The sequence below is a fragment of the Pteropus vampyrus genome, unplaced genomic scaffold (genome assembly GCF_000151845.1).
Source record: "Pteropus vampyrus isolate Shadow unplaced genomic scaffold, Pvam_2.0 Scaffold336, whole genome shotgun sequence".
Lineage (NCBI taxonomy): Eukaryota > Metazoa > Chordata > Mammalia > Chiroptera > Pteropodidae > Pteropus > Pteropus vampyrus.
The window spans coordinates 1,311,096-1,321,412 of NW_011889117.1; positions in this window are offsets into that span (position 1 = coordinate 1,311,096).

Here is a 10,317-nt window from a genome sequence, read left to right on the forward strand (position 1 = left end):
TCCCTGTTTTATATATGAGCTTAAGCAGTTTATCCAAGATCATGCGGCTAGCAATGGTGAAGACAGGATATGAGTCCAGGCTGTTTGCCCTGGAATATTAGTGCTTGACCACCAGGCTATACCGCTTCTCAATAGTATTATATAGCTGAAAAATCGATATGCAGGAAAGCTTCATAAAATATGACACCATTTACATAAATGTTTAAAACTCTCAAAACATTTGTTTTTATAAAATCATATATTTAGAAGTATAAAAATATTCATGGGAGTGGTACTTACCAATGCAGGATAGTGGTTTCCTCTGGGGGAAGGAGGAGAAATGAATGGGAACTATGTATATATAAGACGTTCTATTTCTTTCTTTAAAATTCTGAAGAAATACAGGGAAAATGTGAACATCTGAACACATGAGTGAATATAACAAATTTTAACTGACTTATCCCAAGGTCACATATGGTAAGGAACGAACATGGATTCATTTGTAAAGGTCACCTATATAATTCCCTCATTTAAGGTTTGGAGTCTGTCTGTATAGATTGGGGAGCCAACCAGATGGTAATTTGTTCAAGGCTTACTGTGAGGTCTGAATCCAGGACCCTGGACTTCCAGGGCATTTTTCACCCTCACTCACTGCCCCTACCCATATCCTGCCATTCTTATACAATCTGTTTTATATCTTGATTTTTTTCCTGAAGGTTCATGGTTTTGCCTACAGGACAACTTGTGTTTGTCTATTGACTAATTGCTTTTAAGGAAATAATAATTTTTGATCATTCACTTATATTACATTGTTCATTTATATTACATATACTCAACCACAGTGTCAACACCGTTTCCAATTCCAAAGACTGAGGAGAAATTGAGGGAAATCGGATGCCAAGACTTGTGGCTATCTCTTGTAAGCAGAGATGAGATGGGGAAACTGGGAGCTCTTGGGATCTTTTAAAAATCTCACAGAAACACATTTTGCCTCTGCTGCCTAACGACTGGGAAGACTCTCAGCTCTCACTTCCCTTAGAGAGGCTGATAAAGGGTGCTGTAAGTAGGAGGAAAACAATTTTCTACTGCTGCCTACAGAGATCCTGTCTTCTTTAGGTTTAAGTTTTAAATGACCTGGGTTGCTAGAGATTCCCTCTGTAAAAGAATGCTCCCCTTTACTTCTGCTTCTTTGGTAAAACCTGCTCTCCTGGTCTGCTTGCTCCTGCTTTTTGGCTGATAAAACATTTCTTATTACTGTGGATCGGTGAGAATCTTCTTGCCCATAAGATGAAGTGAAGTTTGAAATAATTTTGTACTATGGTTGGTTGTATTCTTGTTCTTGTCTTTGGAATTACAGACAAGGCAGCAGTAAGCCTCCTCTGCTGCAAGGTGAGAAACAAAGTTCCTGTGACTTCCACTTTTTGAGAGGAAGCACATGAGTTTAGTTGGCAACTGAAATGAGCTTTCAAAGTGAATAGAGCTGCTGATACTTTCTGTAAGTTTAAAGAGCTTGTTAGTCATCCCTCTTTCTTTAGTTTTCAGTAAAGCTAATAGATATATTTGTTTCGATTCTGTAGGTTGGAGTAGTTAGGAGTTTAGCATAAAGGAAGCAATCTATCTTTTGCTAACTAGTAGCTTCTTATTTCTCTTTACCCTGCTTTTTCCATTTTCTAGTGGTTAAAAAAAAAATCTTAGAAAGAAGTACTACTCCAAAATCTCAATTCTGACACCGGAGTCACATTTTAGCACTTCCTTAAACATCTTCAGAAAGTCATGTATAGTATCAGATTTCTAATTACTCACACAGAGCAGAATTTCGGATTTGAGATCAGTCTGCCTATGTAGAATGGTTCATTTTATATTTATTAGAGCAGAAACAGATGAACAAAATTTCATTTGTTATAAATCCTCCTTTTCCTTTCTAAGTTTTTTTTATTTTTCAGAGTGGATGCCCATTTTGGCACATTTTAATGCCCATTAGAGGAAAGCTTGGGTTAATGTTTTTAATTGTAGATAGTTTGCTCTGTTTTAGCAACATCGGAAATTTATTCTGCTGTTTCCATTGGAGGCTAAAGGGATGGCACATTGGAGTTTTCTTTGGTTATTTGGTGGTCTTTGTGGGATCAAGAGATCTTGACCCACTCTGAAAAACACTTTCATATGTGTCTGTTTCAAAACCTTTTCTACTCTCTCTAAACAGAACTAATTTCATGCGGTCTTAAGGTTTGCTAAGTTGTATTTCCTTGGTTTTGCTTTTATCCTTTTCTGTAGAAAATTTCAAAGCCTCTTCCCTTCCTTCTGCTATAAAGTTATTGAGCACCGTAGCAGACTGTTGGCTCAGTTTCAGGCCATGCTTAGTGAGTGCAGAGTGGACCCCAAGTAAAAGGAATTCAGAAAATCAGAAGATAGAATGATTACTGGGGCAAAGAAAGGGAGAGAAGCGGCTTATGGAGGGCAAAAACAAAAGCAATAAAGTTACCACTAAGGTCTTCGTTGAGCAATGAACACTAAATTAGGCTGAAGGGAATGATGTTAGGAGATTAATCATTTCAACAGCTCTTACCAGCAATCTATTCCTTGGGACACTATAAGAATGAGTATCTGGGAAGCCTGGACTCTGATCCCTGTTTCAGTGGAACAGAGACAGATTTCACACTGACAAGTAACTGCCTGGATGATTTGTGTCCTTTTACTTTTTGAGAAGGAACACAGCCTCAAGCCTTTTCTCAAATTCTAATTCAGGGCCCCATAGGTAGAGCTTGGGCCTGCCACATGGTTCTTGGTCTCAGAAGAGTCCTGAAGCAGGCTGTCTATACAAGACCCAAATCACCCATTAGGATATTATTCAATTTGGCATCTTTTAGGCATAAGCATTAGACTAGTAAATTCAGTCATAACAGTCAAATCAGTCTGTGTGTATAGATATAGCCCAAGAGATCAAATCATGTTGGTGTTGTTAAAAAATTATTCTGATATTTGTTAAAATGGTAAAGAACACTTTATTGGAGATTATTATAATAGGGATATTGCAATGGAGGGAGGGGAGTTCAGACTCAACTCTGAATACAGCAAAAACAGTTGGGGATTTATAGTCAACAAGCAGAGTGGGAGGGTCAATGGATGGAAAATAACTAAGAAGAGACAAAGGTTAGGGGGATTCTTACTAAACTGACCTAACAAGATTCTTGCTAAAGGCAGGCTTTTACATCAAAGGTAGAGGATGAAGAACTTGAATAGATATCAAGAAGTGATCAAATTTCAAGGGTAGTGGGATTCTCACTAAACTGACAGGATTCTTGCTAAAACTGGGTTAGGTAGGCCAAAGACAGAAGGTCAAGGCCTAGCTGAGAAGAGGGTTCAGAGGAGCCTAACTAAAGTTTGGTCAGGGAGAGAGTCTTTGTCAGTATCTACAAGCTTTCTTCCCTTTCTTCTTGTCCTTTCCCATCCTGCTCCCCCAACCCCAACAGCTACAAAAGAGAAGTCTCCATTTTTCTTGCTGGCCCATTCCTTATACTTCTCAGACTCCCTCATTATAAAAAACAAAGCATGCCAGACTCAAGACTCCAGGCTCAGCATCTCAACTAGCAGATGTGTCTCTGACACATTCTAGTTCCTGATTGCTAAGGTCAGTTTACTCCCTGATAAAAGAGTCAAGGCCCTCCCTACTTTGGGAAACTTGCTTCTCAGATGTGGAGAGCCATCTGTGACAGACCCATTGACAGCAGTCCCCTCCCCTGCAGGGGAACCTGTCGATAGAGGAGGAAGGGTTAGTGATTAAGCAATGCATCACTCTCCCTTTAGCTGGCACATTTTTAGGCAGTCTGGCAATCAACTTTTACTGATGGAGCACTGAGTGTACAGAACTGAAGGAGTTCTAAAACTAGGGCTTGAGAATTGGGATAGATACTGGTTTCCGTTTTCGTTTTGTTTTATTTCTACTGTAGCAAGCTGGACTGGGCCAGATGGCAGACCACCAAAAGAAAGGATTTGAGGTTTTCTTCCTATTCACTTCAGGAAAAGGCATCAACCTTCTTGTATGTCTCTGGAGTCAGGCAGAATTGGGATTGACTCATCTCTCTGTCACTCACTACCACTGTTCCTTGGGCTGCTCTGGATTTGTTTCCTCAGCTGTGACGTGTAGCTGGTTAAGAAGATTAAACTTACTGATTGCCTAGAGTCTGGCATATAGCAGATATGCAATAAATGGAAGCTATTATGATTTACGTCCCTGACTTTGTCACTAATTAGCAATTTGGGTTCTCTTACAGTGAAAGAGGTTTTAGTCTCGACTCCTACTAATTCAAGTTTCTGCCTGGAAAACCCTTTCCTACTCACAGCCTCAGTTTCCTTACCTGTAGAATCAGAGTAAATGGACAAAATCAATGTTTTTCACACATGGCTATACATCACAATCTCTTGGAAGCTTACTAAAAATATGTTTCCAAGCTCCATCCCTGGAGACTCGGATTCAGTGGATCTTCAGTGGGCAGGCTTTGGGGTTTGCAATTTGTAAAAGGTCCCCAAGAGAATGGATAAACAAATATGATATACGTACGGCAGAATACTAAATCAGAAAAAAAAAAAAAAGAACAAACTTATGCATGCAACAAAATGAATAACCCTCAAAAACTTTACGTTGAGCAAAAGAATTCAGACACAAAAGACTTCATTCAGTATGATTCCATTTATATGAGTACATAAACCAGCAAAATTGTTCTGTGGTAGTCGGGGTCAGAATAGAGGTTACCTTTGAGGAGTGAAAATGGGTATTGACCGGAAAGAGGCACGAGGAAACTTTTAGGAGTGAAAGAAATGTTCTTTTTCTTGATTTGAGTGGTGGTTAAACAGGTGTATATATAAGTTGAAATTCATCAAACTGGATACTTAAAATTTGTGCATTTTACTGTATGTAAATTATATCTTAACAATTTACTGTATGTAAATTATATCTTAACATTTACATGGGGGCAAAAACAACTGACAACTCTAATACACAACCAGGTTTAAGTTCCCTGGACAAGATAATCCCTAAGGTGTCTTCCAGTTCTAATGCCCTATGATTCTTATATCCCCATCTCAGTCCCCTTGCCAATCACTTTACCCACCAATTAGATTATCTCTTTTACCTTTCTTGGTCAAATATAAGATCAAAGATCTTAAGAAAAGCCAGAGTCCTGAGCTTATCCTAGCACTCAGATAAGAGATGCTGATGAAACTTAAGGGTCATCCAGCTCCCTGTATGATAGAACAAAGGACAAGGAAAAGAAACTGAGTCACCATCAGTCTGATTGATAACCTGTCCTGTTGGCCCAACAAGTCTGGGGACTTTCTGTTGTTGATTTTCTTTTCTACCCATTCATTCATTCATTTACCAAACATTTGTGGTGCCTGCTTTGTGCTCGGTGTTGCTCTGTAGTGGGAGCGGCAAAATGAATATGACAAGGTCTTTGCCTTCTGAAAATTTAAATTCTATAAGAGAAGGAAAGTCAGTATGAAGACAAACAGAGATAATTGCTAACTGTGATAAGAGCTATGAAAGAAAAAGGAAGATGGGATAGATAGAAACTGGGGAAGGACACTTTTAAATAGAGTGGTCAAAGAAAGAGGTGATATTTGTACAAAGGTCCAAAGGTTGCCAAAGGTCCAGCCATGAGAAGAGTGGAATCAGGGTAGGAATTCCTCTTCATCTTCTGCCAAAGGCAAAAGGTGGCAGAAGATGAAGAGGAAAGGTACCCCTGTCTGTCACATGGAACCATGTGAGAGAGGGAGGACCCGGTAAGAGCAGTACAGAGGTGAGTATGGAAGCACTCTAGGAGCTGCAGCTCCAAACTGGAAGGAGGCTGAGGAACTGAGAGAAGTCCTTGCTTGAGAATAACAGTAGCATCTAAGGCACTATAGTGTTTAACCACCCTCCTTCTCCTGCCTACTCAAGGCATTTATTTCACTTGTACCTCAGCTCTAGCTCTATTTTCCTCCTTTTTTTTTTTTTGTGGTTGTTTGTCTTCCTTGCAGGACTGAAAGACATTTAAAGACAGGGCCTCTGTTATTCATCTATACTGAGCATACAGTAACTTGACTCAATTGACAGAAACATTTACTGAGGCCTTATTTTTTACTGAGCATGGTGCTTGACACTGGGCCTAGGAGGTAGAGGGGGAGGGATGGGCATGGAGATGAATAAAGTACAAGCTCTGCCCTTAATGAGTCCTCAGTCTAAAAGAAACAGGCAAATGAACAAATTATTACAATACAGTGTGTCTAGGGAGGAGAGAATAATTAACTCCCCTGGAGTGGAGGATCATTAGAAGGCTTCCCATGGCACTCAAAAAAATATTCGTTGCTTGATTGTCCATTCCAAGACAAAACTAAGTAGATAAAACATATTACCACCTTCATGCTACCCCAGAAATAATCATTGTTGATAAGCCTGAGGGAACATTAAGAAATGGGCCAATAGCCCCAGTGGAGCCTCCTGAGCTCAGCCCAGCTGCACTTATTGTGGATGCATATCACTAGCTGTCCAGGTGGGTGAAAGGTGAGATCCCTATGCAGCCACTGAACATCTAGTATGGGAAATATAGGTAACTATGAATGAGAGCTATCTCTCCTCTGGCCCTGACTGTCAGTATTTGGTATAGCTGGTTTGGCAAGAAAACTAAACCACAACAAAAATTATATTACCTCTCTCAGGTTTTGGCATATCAGAAACAGTGGCTGATGAGCCAGAAGTATAATAGGCTTTGGGAGTGTTTCAGGGCATAGAAGGAACCCAGGTAGAAAGAAGATGCACTTGGAGAAAGTCTTATGTTTTGGTGACAGAGCAGTAGGTGCTAAGAGCAAACTGTAACCTGAATTTGAGGTATGAAGGGGGAGGAAGGTCCTGCAAATTCTCCAGTCTCATCAGAAATCAAATAAAACTCTCCATCCAGTTTCTTTAGATCTTTCGATAAGTCAAGCAGCATCCAGTAATTTATTTATGTCATTCCTTGTTTTTTTTTTATTACAAAGTAGTAACGTATTTGAAAAAAAAAAATCAAACACAGTACAAGAAGAAGTGCATGTCTCTATATCACTCCTATTCTTAATTTCACTCCTAAGAAGTAATTGCAATTAAACTTTTAATGTGTATTCTTCCAAGTTTTTTCTTTACATATGTAAGCATATATGCATTTGAGGGACTTTTGATACTTGTTTGCAAATGGGACCACACTGTTTATATTCTTCAGTTTGCTTCAGTGTTATATTTCTTTAACATATTTTAAACCAGCACTAGTCTAGAATGATGTGTCCCTTCAAACAAGTATACTTTCCCAACTATAGAACTGAATTATTGCCTGAACAGAAGAAAAGTGACTACCTCTGTTTCATGTGCCTATGATTCTGGATGAGCTCCACTCAGGTTTCAGAAACAAATGTACAAAGAAGGGGTCTCCATTTTAGCTCCTAGAAGTGGAGTAGTTCTGGGCTTCTTAGAGGCCAGAGACTTTCTTACAGATCCAGAGAAAGTTACAGACATTCTTTCCAGAAAAATGCACATATGCACAGTTTTGCAGACAAATTCAAGGTTAAGATTCCCTCCTGATATAATTTCCCTTTCTTCCCAAGCGTATGTTTAGTTCCAAAAGACTGGTTAGGGGAGAGTGCCTCCAACACCAGTAGGCTATATGAGTTACTCCTCCATGTTGGGCCACTACTGAACATTATTACTTTACCTCTGGCCACTTTTCTCCTCCACAGGGATGAGCTTCACCCAGATCCTGGCCATTGGTGCATGGCAAGACTAGTGGAAGCCATTGTTACAACCAACTGAGCCCAGTCACTTCCTCTGCAATGCCAGCTTTCAGGCTGTCCAGACATCCTGGCTTCCCTCACTGGTGCCACCAGCAATGCCCAGGGCAGGCTCTCAGAGCTGTGCCTCATTAACACCTAGTATGGTCATCAGCAGCTAATATTGTTCACTGTCTTCAGCTCCCATCTCTCACTATACCTCTGTCCTAATAGGTGGTCAGTCATTCCCCATCATTGGGAGATTATAATCTTTTCTTTTGCTTTGGGAACCAAGGCTTTGACCCTGAAGGATTAAGATATCAGGCTATCGCCAGTGTTAAGGTGATGCGTGAGGTACATACTCAGTGTGCACTGTGTACTGATATACTGTTTCCTCACCTTATCATACTCAGAGATGATCTGGACACTGTTGTCTCCCACATTCTCTCAATCAGAGCTCTTACACATTAGTACTCATGCTTACACACACCCACACACACACACACATGCATGCACGCACATACATCAACAAGACTCCTGAGATACATTAGCCAATTGCATTTAGCCATGACATCCCATGACCTTTTTTCCAGAGTTTAATCAAATTCAGCGACACGCATTTGTAAATTCCTCAACGCAAGGATACACAGAAAGTGGCCTGTACAAAATCTTTATGCAACTGTTTTACCTGCCCCAAAGCCTGGGAAGCAAGAATCAGAAATTACAGATTCATAGAGTTTTAGAATCGAAAGGTCTTTAGTTTCTTTCATTCTTTAAACAAATCTTTATTACGTTTCTACTCTGTGCCTTGTAATGTGCACTGAGTCATGTAGTCCTATTCCCTCATTTTACAGATAAGAAAGCAGAGGCCCAGACAGGCCCAGTGTCACACAGCCATTAAAATGGCAGGTATACCAGGTGACCTGACTCCCCTTTCTGAATTCTTTGCATCTACCATGCTGAAGAGAAATTCATCTTAAGTCTTAAGCAGTAACTTAAAGGAGATGGTGAGTTTAAGAGGAGGAATTGTCATTAGTGATACCACAGATCAAACAAAGAACAGTCTTACCACTACACGGTGAAAGGACAAATTCTTGAGAAATACAATTGCACAGGTAGTCACTGCTGTCAGTATTATTCTGTGTGAATAGCAGGAAATGTGTATCCCATGTTGAGGAGTAACAGCAATGAAGGTTTATACAAGCCTGTAATCCTTTACCTGAAATTGCAAAATCTCCAAACTCTGAAAACAATAATTTTTTAGTTTTCCTTTGGTAATTCATTTGGCAGCAAAATCCGACCTTACTTGAAATAATTTGGCGACAAAACCTGACCTGAATTGATGTGAATCAATTCATAGTCTTTGTTTATTCTGTTTATTATGAATATTCTCACCTTTTTGATACAGAAGCATCAATATTTTTTTTATCATAGGTGCTCCCACGTCTCTTATTTCTGTTTTAATATAGTGTGTAGATGATATTGTTTTCCTAAAATTTACAAAATTCTGAATTCTAAAAAATTCTTACCCTAAGGATCATAATACAACTAGGTTTTATGGACCTATATTACATTTAAAATATACATATCCCCCTAAGATCAATGAATACTGGTTCTTAGCCCTCTCCCAATACACAAATACGACTAATTCCACTGAGACTTCATTCTTCTCAGACTCAGACTAGTTTTATACTTCCACTAAGTCGTGTAGGTTCTAAGAAACTGTATTTTAAGTTTATTCCTTAAGAGTTGCTTGTAATGGCAAAGGAACTTTTCTTTTCTTTTTCTTTTCTCTCTTTCTTTCTCTCTTTCTTTTCCCTCCCTCCCTCCCTCCCTCCCTCCCTCCCTCCCTTCCTTCCTTCCTTCCTTCCTTCCTTTTTTAAATCAAACCCTGGGATTCACTATGAATTCTGAATTAGTCTGGAGATGTTACCTGGTGAGATTTCCTCCTTATCCATTGTGCAGTGGCTAGTATTTCTATTAGGCCTACTGGCTGATCTGATGATGAAGTGATCTTCTTCCTGTATTATTAGATGTTCAGAGGAAGTGACGAATGTGGACTTTGGGTCTCAGTTAATCTTCCCCAAACTCCAGCCACTCCTTTTCTAACTCAGACTTCCCAACCACTCTTTCACTTCTTTTCAGGAATTCCCAGCATGCTTTTTGATTAGCATGATATCATATATGATAAGGAAAACCCAAAGAAATAGAATGACTACATATATTGCTTCTCAATCAATGACATGACTCTTGTGACTTGCCTTAATCAGAGCTTCTCCTCAATCCATCCTACCATATCTCCACCTTTTCTTTTCCTTTTTTTCCCCTTCAAGTTGAATTTATTTCTGATTCGTTGTTCTAGCTAATACTCATTGAACCTAGAGTTCTGCTACTTAAAAAAAAAAAAGTTCTCTTTAGCAACAATCAGAAAGCCAAAATTAAATACAAAATTGCTTTTAGAAGAAATCAGAGATCCAGAATTTCAAAATATACATTTAATTTTATGCAACTAATCAAAATATTATCTTATAATTTTTAATTATTATATTTCTTCTTTGTATTCCAGGTGTT